Source organism: Oncorhynchus tshawytscha, linkage group LG06, assembly GCF_018296145.1.
Source record: "Oncorhynchus tshawytscha isolate Ot180627B linkage group LG06, Otsh_v2.0, whole genome shotgun sequence".
Lineage (NCBI taxonomy): Eukaryota > Metazoa > Chordata > Actinopteri > Salmoniformes > Salmonidae > Oncorhynchus > Oncorhynchus tshawytscha.
The window spans coordinates 62,689,999-62,700,010 of NC_056434.1; positions in this window are offsets into that span (position 1 = coordinate 62,689,999).

The following is a 10,012-nucleotide window of genomic DNA, read 5'->3' on the forward strand; positions in this document are numbered from 1 at the left end:
AGGTCCTCCGGGAGGGGAGGGAGAGAAAATTAGAGGGAGCATAATTAAATTCACACAGGACACCAGGATAATTACACCAGATGTAACAGACTGACCCTAGCCCCCCGGCACATAGACTATTGCAGCATAGATCCTGGAGACTGAGACAGGGGTGGGTCGGGGACACTATGGCCCGTCCGACAATACCCTCGGACAATACCCCTATGGCCTCCACATGGCTCGTTGTGGGCATGGGCTATCTTTATCCCCCTCTGTGTTTTAGGAACCACCCACCTTCGTGTGATGTCGGTTTCTGAAACATAAAGGTGCTGAGGTGCTGTTTGGTTGTGTACAGCGAACGCAAGTCGTGTGAACCTGTCAAAGCCAGTTCTGACACTGGGTGATTGACAGGATCCGACAGGAAAGCCATCAAAGTGGCGAGGGACTCATCTTAGTTTTGCATTGCTACTGGGTCACCATTCGGGAATAAATGAGTTAGCAACACATTATGTTCGTTCAAAGATATTTCCTGCAGTGCTATACATGGCTACGCGTTACCGCAGACACCATGGCACCATGTGTCTCGAGCATCGAACACTGAAGGGGTGCCGGGAATTGACCCAGATTTCACCATGCTGTCGGCATGGTAGTTGCAGAGTTTGTCACAACCAGGTAAATTTGGAGTGTCCCTTTCTTCCAATACACCTGTATGTCATGTTTGGTGATGAGGTCATCGCAAGCTAGAATGAGCTCTTTGTTTTTCACTTCTTTGCCACTTGAAGTGGTCATGTGCTTGGCATATGCATATTGGGATAAGAAGGTGAGTCTGGCGTAGTCTGAGTCGGTGCAGATTGAGAGTTATGACAAGTTGTGTTGCACTGCCGTTTGCAGTGTGATAAGCACACCCGTCACATTTGCGAACTGGCTGGTCTTGTTGCCTAGCTGAAATTTAAGTGTTTGCACGGAATGTCATTGTGCCATACAAATTCCACACCAACTTGCAAGTGGTCTAGATGGTGGTAAGAACAGCCATCCACAAATGCCATCGGCATGCCAAGACATAAGTTCTCTTCGAAGTAGTGATGGTTCGATGGCAAATGGGAGGTGGGGAGGTGTGGTGTGAAGTGTGAAGTTGGTTTCATCATCACCACACCACTGTCACACCGCCAAAGCCCCGCCCAAAGGCAGTTTTTTTCCGCTTTTGCGTAGTTGACTACTACATCACGGCTCTGCAGCGTCATCAGCCAAGCAGCTATTCTGCTGTTGTGTACAGCACCCTCCCGGATTAGTTGGCTTTTCAGAAAAGTCACAGGCTGGTAACATGTTTCTATGATCACCTTTTGTCCTCCAACATTACTGGTGAAGTCTTTGACCGCCCAAACTGTCGACAGCAGCGCTTTTTCGCAGTCTGAGAACTTGTGTTCAGCAGAGTTGAATGTTTTGCTCGCGTAAGCAACCACACGTTTGTCTTGGTTGTATTTTTGGTACAACCCAGCACTAAGGCAGTGCTCTGAGAAACCGACTTCCAAAAATAGCATCTTGTCTTTATTGGGGTACACCAGAGTGGGTGCGTCACAAAGCAGGCTTTTCAAGGAAGCCACAGCTTCGTCGTGAGTGCCCTCCCAAACAAATGGGGCGTCTTCTGAAGAAGACGGGTGTTACGTTCCCCAGTTTCTGTGTTTTGGGTTTGTTTGGGTACATGAATGTGTGTATTTCAGGAAATGGCTTCCTGGATTCGAAGCAGCTTATTGGTCAGCCCCATCGACGATTGGAGGTCTGATCCCACCCTCTCGTTAGGGGATACAGCTGTTGGCAATTACAAACTCCTTCTGCAGCTGGATGAAAGCCAGTGTTCCTTTGTTAGGAGCAAGAGCTTCTTGGATGTCCTGTGTTGGTTGTTGCTCAGAGACAGTTTTGTTGAAAGTATTTTGTAGACGCTACTTCTGAGGTATGTGTGTGACAGTAGGACTCAGTGTTTTTGAAATGGTTCACTTTACGTTTGTATTATTCTGTTTAATTTGTTCCCAGGGGCCTCTGTCATCTTTACCCACACCTAAAGGGATGAAGTTCCCTCCTCCAAGAGGTGTACGTAACAATGGGTCAAAGGCTTTGACAAGTTGACGTAGTTTTAAAGGAATTGACAGGAGTAATTACATACTCCCAAGAAACTGTGCACCCCATGAAGGTTTGTAGGTGTTTTGATGTTGCGGACTGCCGCAGCTTGCCCTCAGCACCCACCAGAAGCCCAATGTAGTTTACTTTGGTCCTGCAACACTGTCGTTTCATGATGGCCAACTTAGCCCCTGCCATCCTGACTTAGGCAAACACGTTGTCCATCTCGTTGAGGTGATGTGACCAAGTCTCACTTCTCATGAGAATGCCATCCACCTAAATTATCGTCCCCCTGGAGGTTGCGTCTGGCATTGCCCTGTGCAGGAATATGTTGAACTCTGAGGGGAAGTTCGTATACCTGAACAGGCAATGATTGAATGTAAAGAGCTTGTTCTAGAAAGAGAAAGACAACTTGTTGGTCGCGAGGGTTGACTGTCATGGCCCAGAAACCATTCGCCACGTCGATGGTGGAGAAGTACTTGGCGTTTTCCCCCTTTGGCAACTCTTGGTCGAGCTGTGCCATTGGCCAACAAGACAATGGAACCAGCTTGTTGAGTTGTGAATAGTCAATGGTAAGACACAATTTACCCAGTGGTTTCAGAACAGGCCCCACGGGAGCATAGTATGCACTGTTAAATTCCCTGATTATCCGTTTAGCTAATAGGGAGTCAGTCTCTTGTACCACTGCGTACGCTGCAAATGGAATTTTGTATTGTCTCACAAACATAGGAGCTGCTCCGGGTGGCGTAGAAATATGCACCACATGAATTCCCGTAACACTGCAATCCAGTGAGTCTGTCGACCAGATCTCACTGTGATTGTTAAACAATTCTCTCAATTGATACCTTTCAGTGTCATTGACAAGTGCATCAGCCTCCGACAGTATTTGTACTAACTGTGCATGGAAACCAGGATATGGTTCAGCGACATTGTACAGGTCTTCATCGGGTGGTGGTGGCATGTCAATGGTGGGAGAATCATTGTTTGTTATGGTGTTGGAGTCGTGCCTGGCCATGCAGTCATGGGTGAACAGGGAGTACAGGAGGGGACTGAGCACGCACCCCTGTGGAGCTCCAGTGTTGAGGATTTGCGTGGCAGGTGTGTTGCTACCCACCCTCACCACCTGGGGGAGGCCCGTCGGGAAGTCCAGGATCCAATTGCAGAGGGAGGTGTTTAGTCCCAGGATCCTTAGCTTAGTGATGAGCTTTGAGGGTACTATGGTGTTGAATGCTGAGCTGTAGTCAATGAATAGCATTCTCACATAAGTGTTCCTTTTGTCCGGGTGGGAAAGGGCAGTGTGGAGTGCAATAGAGATTGCATCATCTGTGGATCTGTTTGGCCGGTATGCAAATGGAGTGGGTCTAGGGTTTCTGGGATAATGGTGTTGATGTGAGCCATTACCAACCTTTCAAAGCACTTCATGGCAACTGACGTGAGTGCTACAGGTCTGTAGTCATTTAGGCAGGTTGCCTTTGTGTTCTTGGGCACAGGGACCATGGTGGTCTGCTTGAAACATGTTGGTATTACAGACTCAATCAGGGACATGTTGAAAATGTCAGTGAAGACACCTGCCAGTTGCTCAGCACATGCCCGGAGCACACGTCCTGGTAATCCGTCTGGCCCGCAGCCTTGTGTATGTTGACCTGTTTAAAGGTCTTACTCATGACAGCTACGGAGAGCATGATCACACAGTCGTTCGGAACAGCTGATGCTCTCATGCATGCCTCAGTGTTGCTTGCCTCGAAGCGAGCATAGAATTTATTTAGTTCGTCTGGTAGGCTTGTGTCACCGGGCAGCTCGCAGCTACGCTTCCCTTTGTAGTCTGTAATAGTTTGCAAGCCCTGCCACATAAGACGAGCATTGGAGCCGGTGTAGTATGATTCAATCTTAGCCCTGTATTGACGCTTTGCCTGTTTGGTGGTTCGTCGCAGGGATAGCAGGATTTCTTGTAAGCTTCCGGGTTAGAGTCCCGCACCTTGAAAGTGGCAGCTCTACCCTTTAGCTCAGTGCGAATCTGGTTGGGGTATGTACGTACAGTCACTGTGGGGAAGACGTCCTTGGTGCACTTATTGATAAAGTCAGTGACTGATGTGGTGTACTCCTCAATGCCATCGGAAGAATCCCAGAACATGTTCCAGTCTGTGATAGCAAAACAGTCCTGTAGTTTAGCATCTGCTTCATCTGACCACTTTTTTATAGACCAAGTCACTGGTGCTTCCTGCTTTCATTTTTGCTTGTAAGCAGGAATCAGGAGGATAGTTTTGTGTGTGGAGTACAGGTGGTCTAGAATTTTTTCCCCACTAGTTGCACATTTAACATGTCGATAGAGATTTGGTAGAACTGATTTAAGTTTCCCTGAATTAAAGTCTCCGGTCTCTGGATGAGTGGTTTCCTGTTTGCTTATTTCCTTACACAGCTGACTGAGTGCGGTCCCCCTCGTCTTACCGGAGTGTGCTGTTCTATCTTGCCGGTGCAGCATATATGCCACTAGCTGAATATCCATGTCGTCATTCAGCCACGATTCCGTGAAACATAGGATATTACAGTTTTTGATGTCCCGTTGGTAGGATATTCGTGATCGTACCTTGTCTAATTTATTGTCCAATGATTGCACGTTGGCGAGTAGTATTGATGGTAACGACAGCTTTCCCAGTCGCCTTCGCCGGGTCCTGACCAGGCATCCGGCTCTTTGTCCTCTGTACCTGCGTCGCTTCCTCTTGCAAATAACGGGGATGTCGGTCCTGTGGGGTGTTTGGAGAATGTCCTGTGCATCGTCTTTGTTGTAGAAACAATCTTCGTCTAATCCGAGGTGAGTGATCGCTGTCCTGATATCCAGAAGCTATTTCTTTGCCATAAGATATGGTTGCAGAAACATTATGTACAAAATAAGTTACAAATAACGTGAAAAAAAACCCACATAATAGCACAATGAAACTGCTGCCATTTCTTCCAGCGCTATTTCTTCCGGCGCCACAGCAAAGGTGGAATTTCACAATGCTGTTAATGTCTCCCTAGACACCATTGAGCTGGTAAAAAACGATTTAATCGATTAATACATTTTAATGATTAATCAAACCTGTATAGGCTAAAATGAATTAACTTTAGTCAACCTGAAAGCGATGCTTTGTCTAAGTTAGTGGAAATGTTTAACAATGTCTCATTGGTTGGAACAAATCTGTCTGTGTATTATCCCAATAAACGGCCTGAAAAGGTAGTATGGCAATTTAACTTATATATTAAATTGAATGAGACAATGGTATCCAATCCGTTGAGATTGGTTGTACACTATATAGTGTAACTGTCACGCCCTGATCTGTTTCACCTGCCCTTGTGATTGTTTCCACCCCCTCCAGGTGTCGCTTATTTTCCCTGGTGTATTTATTCCGGCCCTCTGTGCCAATTTGTCTTGTATGTTCAAGTCAACCAGCATGGTTTTCCTGTGCTCCTGCTTTTCTATTCTCTTTTACTAATCCTCCCGGTTTTGACCTTTGCCTGTTTTCTGGACTCCATTTCCGCCTGCCTGACCTCGAGCCTGCCTGCCATTCTGTACCTCTGGAACTCTGAACTGGTTTTGACCTTTTGCCTGTCCATGACCATTCTCTAGCCTACCCCTTTTGGATTGTTAATAAACAACTTGGACTCTAACCATCTGCCTCCTGTGTCTGCATCTAGGCCTCGCCTTGTGCTCTTATAGCAACTAAATGACGTCTCACGTTCAACCTTTAAGCTCTTCCCATCACCAATATGCGCTTGACCAAAGCGAAGTCATTATAACTGCTCATATGTCCTCTGCTCTAGAAATTGCTTATGCCCAAGTCTAATCGCTCCTGAAAGCGACAGAAATAACACTACTAGTATTATTCTCAGAATGCCTGCATCGGCTTGTACATATGCCTTCGCTCGTAGAATTCAGTAAACCCTCCCCCCACCCACCCACACTGACTTTCGTCAGCTATACAACACAGGGGTGGTTCTCTCCCTACCAGTATCGGGGTGAAAAGGAAAACCACACATGCCCCTCAACAATCTTGCCTATAGCTATTATTGGTATTTATGTATCTTACTACACAATTGCTATGGAATTAACCCAAAAGTATGACCTCGTTTTATCTTTGAAGCCTCACACGGGGAGCCATGTCATAACATTGCATTGATTGTGACGACTGCTGTTCATCAATTACGTGATTAAATGAATCAGGTAATTATTAAACTGGGGCACCATGGAAAAGTTTTGGCTTTATTGAGTTGGTTTCCCAAATTAACTCTCAGAATATCGATTTTACAACAGTCGCTAATTAATTTCCTGTAGTCTCATTCTGAATGTTGCATAAATCAGGGAATCTGCACAAACCCCTAGTCTCACTAAATAAGTCTGTACCACACCAATTGAGTTTCTTTATTTACTAACAAGCTAAAATGATACACTAGGCTATTGATTAGAACTCAGTACAATGAAACGGGTCCCTAGCGGGCCAACACAATATGACAGTGTTGACGCAGACTTGGGTACATTTGTAAACTATGCTTATTTTAAACCTAACCTTGCCCCGAAATGCTGCTCTTATGGGTCAGAATATAATGATGTAATTACGTGTTGGAGGTCTCCAATGGGGTGTCTCTTCATGGACAGGGTTCCGACTTCTCTGATGACGGCACGTCTTCGTTTACTGGGTGTAACTCTGTCCTCACGATGTCAGTGTCCTTTCTCTTAATGGTCTGTTTCCTCGCCCTTGTTCTGAAAAAGGGGTCATCTGAGGATGGCTAATCAGCCATGGAGATGGTTCCAGCGTGTGAATGAAAGCAGTGTAGACACATGATTCCTTGGAGAGTGGTAACCGGGTGGTCCTGCTTGAATTCAGCCACAGCTACTTATCCGTAACATAGATTGTTAAAAGCTTCCTTTGTCTTCAACCTTGTTTTTGGGCTGCTGACTACTCAGACCTTGGCTGCAGTGCAGGGTCACCTAGTCTTATATGTTAATTCAGTGGTCACCAACAGGGCGATCGACTTGTCGATCTGCAAGTCATTTCTAGTCGATCGCCAAACATTTCTGTAAAAAAAAACAATGATAAAGCCTTGTGTTCCTTTTTTAAAATTTGTCTCAGGCTGTTGGTGGTAGGTGCAGCCAATTCAGTTACCCTGCGCGCCAGGTAGGCAAACTGTTGCCATTTCGTGTGTCTGAAGGTACAAACTCTGCCTTCCCAGTGGGCCTGGAGAGGAAATCAAGTGCACTATAGCCCTACCCTGGCCAATCAGATTGCTGAGATGACCAAGTCTGCAGTAATTTAGCAGGCATAAAAGATGGCTACTGCAAAATTGATACTGTGTGATTTCAAAACATTTAATACCATGACTTGAGAGACTGTCAAAGAATACAGCAAAGAACTGCTGTTTTTATGAGTGAGTTCATGTTTAAGTTCTTACTCGGCTCTGTCAACACTTTGTATTCAACACTTTTATAAGCCATAAAATGTGTGTTTTTCCCATTTCTACTCAGCGCTACAACAAGCAGTGCAGCAGTAATGAATTAGTAGGAAAGTGTATCTATAGGCTTGTGTTATTATTGGCTGTAACGATCATTGTCCTCCTTGGATGTGGAGTAGGAAGTAGAGGTCAACCGATTAATCGGAATGGCCGATTAATTAGGGCCGATTCCTTAGTTGGTATTTTTGAGCGCCGATTTGCCGATTTTAATTTTTTTATTTATTTTTATGTATTTTAAAAATGTTTTGTTACACCTTTATTTAACTTGGCAAGTCAGTTAAGAACACATTCTTATTTTCAATGACGGCCTAGAAACGGTGGGTTAACGGCCTCGTTCAGGGGCAGAACGACAGTTTCACCTTGTCCGCTCGGGGGATTCAATCTTGCAACCTTGCAGTTAACTAGTCCAACGCAATAACGACCTGCCTCTCTCGTTGCACTCCACAAGGAGACTGCCTGTTACGCATAAGCAGTAAGCCAAGGTAAATTGCTAGCTAGCATTTATCTTATAAAAACAATCAATCATAATCACTAGTTAACTACACATGGTTGATGATATTACTAGATATTATCTAGCTTGTCCTGCGTTGCATATAATCTGACTGAGCATACAAGCATACAAGTATCTAAGTATCTGACTGAGCGGTGGTAGGAAGAAGCAGGCGTGTAAACGTTCATTCAAACAGCACTCTCATGCGTTTTGCCAGCAGCTCCTCGTTGTGCGTCAAGCATTGCACCGTTTATGACTTCAAGCCTATCAACTCCCGAGATGAGGCTGGTGTAACCGAAGTGAAATGGCTGGCTAGTTAGCGCGCGCTACTCGCTCTGAGTCTTGGGGTGGCTGTTTCCCTTGCTTTGCATGGGTAACGCTGCTTCGATGTGGTGGCTGTTGTCGTTGTGTTGCTGGTTCGAGCCCAGGGAGGAGCGAGGAGAGGGACGGAAGCTATACTCTTACTGGCAATACTAAAGTGCATACAAGAACATCCAATAGTCAACGGTTAATTAAATACAAATGGTATAGAGGGAAATAGTCTATAATTCCTATAATAACTAAAACTTCTTACCTGTATATTGAAGACTCATGTTAAAAGGAACCACCAGGCCAAACACATAGAACTATAACACACAGAACAAACAGAATGCCCACCCCAACTCACACCCTGACCAAACTAAAATAGAGACATAAAAAAGGTCAGGACGTGACATTGGCGGCTTGGGTCTTTTTTAATATTGATAAATATTTCACTTTCTCTGTGCATAGGAGTAACCACATGAATTTGTGCATGAGGCAGAAATAATGTGGTGCGACTCGAGTTTTGCCATCAGCTGGAAGACGGTGTCCCTTTTTGCCAGTGAAGGAAAGGGAGAGACTGACCATCAGATGCAGGCACCATCAGCCCAGTAAAATAAAAAACAAATTATTTACATTTATGCTCATCTGTGCCTCACAAGTAATATAACAATGGATCTATTACTGGGGTGATCATATAGCCTACCCTACCTCAAATTTGGAAATCTTTATTTATTTTTTTATTCCGAACAGCAAAGCCAGTATAATGTATTAGGCCTATAGCTTACTGCACAAACTTCATTGCCACAGTACTGTTTTTCATTAGTTAATGTTGCATAGGCTTACATTTTTTAAAGTCATGCTAATAAAAAATCAGAGCGGTAGATCTCGGCATGCATTTTGACTCAAAGTGATCTTGACTCAGAAAAGGTTGGTGACCACTTATTTCTTAACACTTATTTTTGCCATTAGAGCAAGTTCTCTGGGCGTAACTAGTTACGAGGCAAGGTCTGGATTTTACTTCACATTAACAAAAACGTTCTCTTTCATCTGGACATTTTCCACACAACGTACAGTATGCAAACATCAAGTACATAGTGTGAAAACTCTTCAAGTTACAATGTTTTCGTTATACCGTCGTCATTTAACTTTTAATAGCATAACAAAAATTACATTCATTTTCATATTCCATCTATCATCACGACTACCATTTTGGCTGACGAAACATATTGTCCCAAAGTCCATTTATTGCATGTTACTGTTCAGAGGTAGATTCTCCATAGGCCCATCATAGATTCCATTCCTCCATACTAAGAGGTCAAAAGGGATTTTGTCCGTGCCTTAAGATTTACAATGGGCTGGAGGTGTCATAAAACCGCCTACCTCCATACCTCTCGATCACTCCCCCACTTTGTGGGTGTTGGAGATGTCTTTGTAGGATTATGGTCCATGATAACCTGACCCGAACAGGCCAGTCATGACAGTTGCATCAAGAAAGTATGGATTATTTTTGTATAAATTTGCTCAAATTAAAAATAAAGTTTTTGCTTCGTCATTATGGGGTATTGTGTGTAGATGAGAAAAAAAAAACATTTTAGAATAAGGCTGTAACGTAACAAAATGTGGAAAAAGTAATGGGGTCTGAAT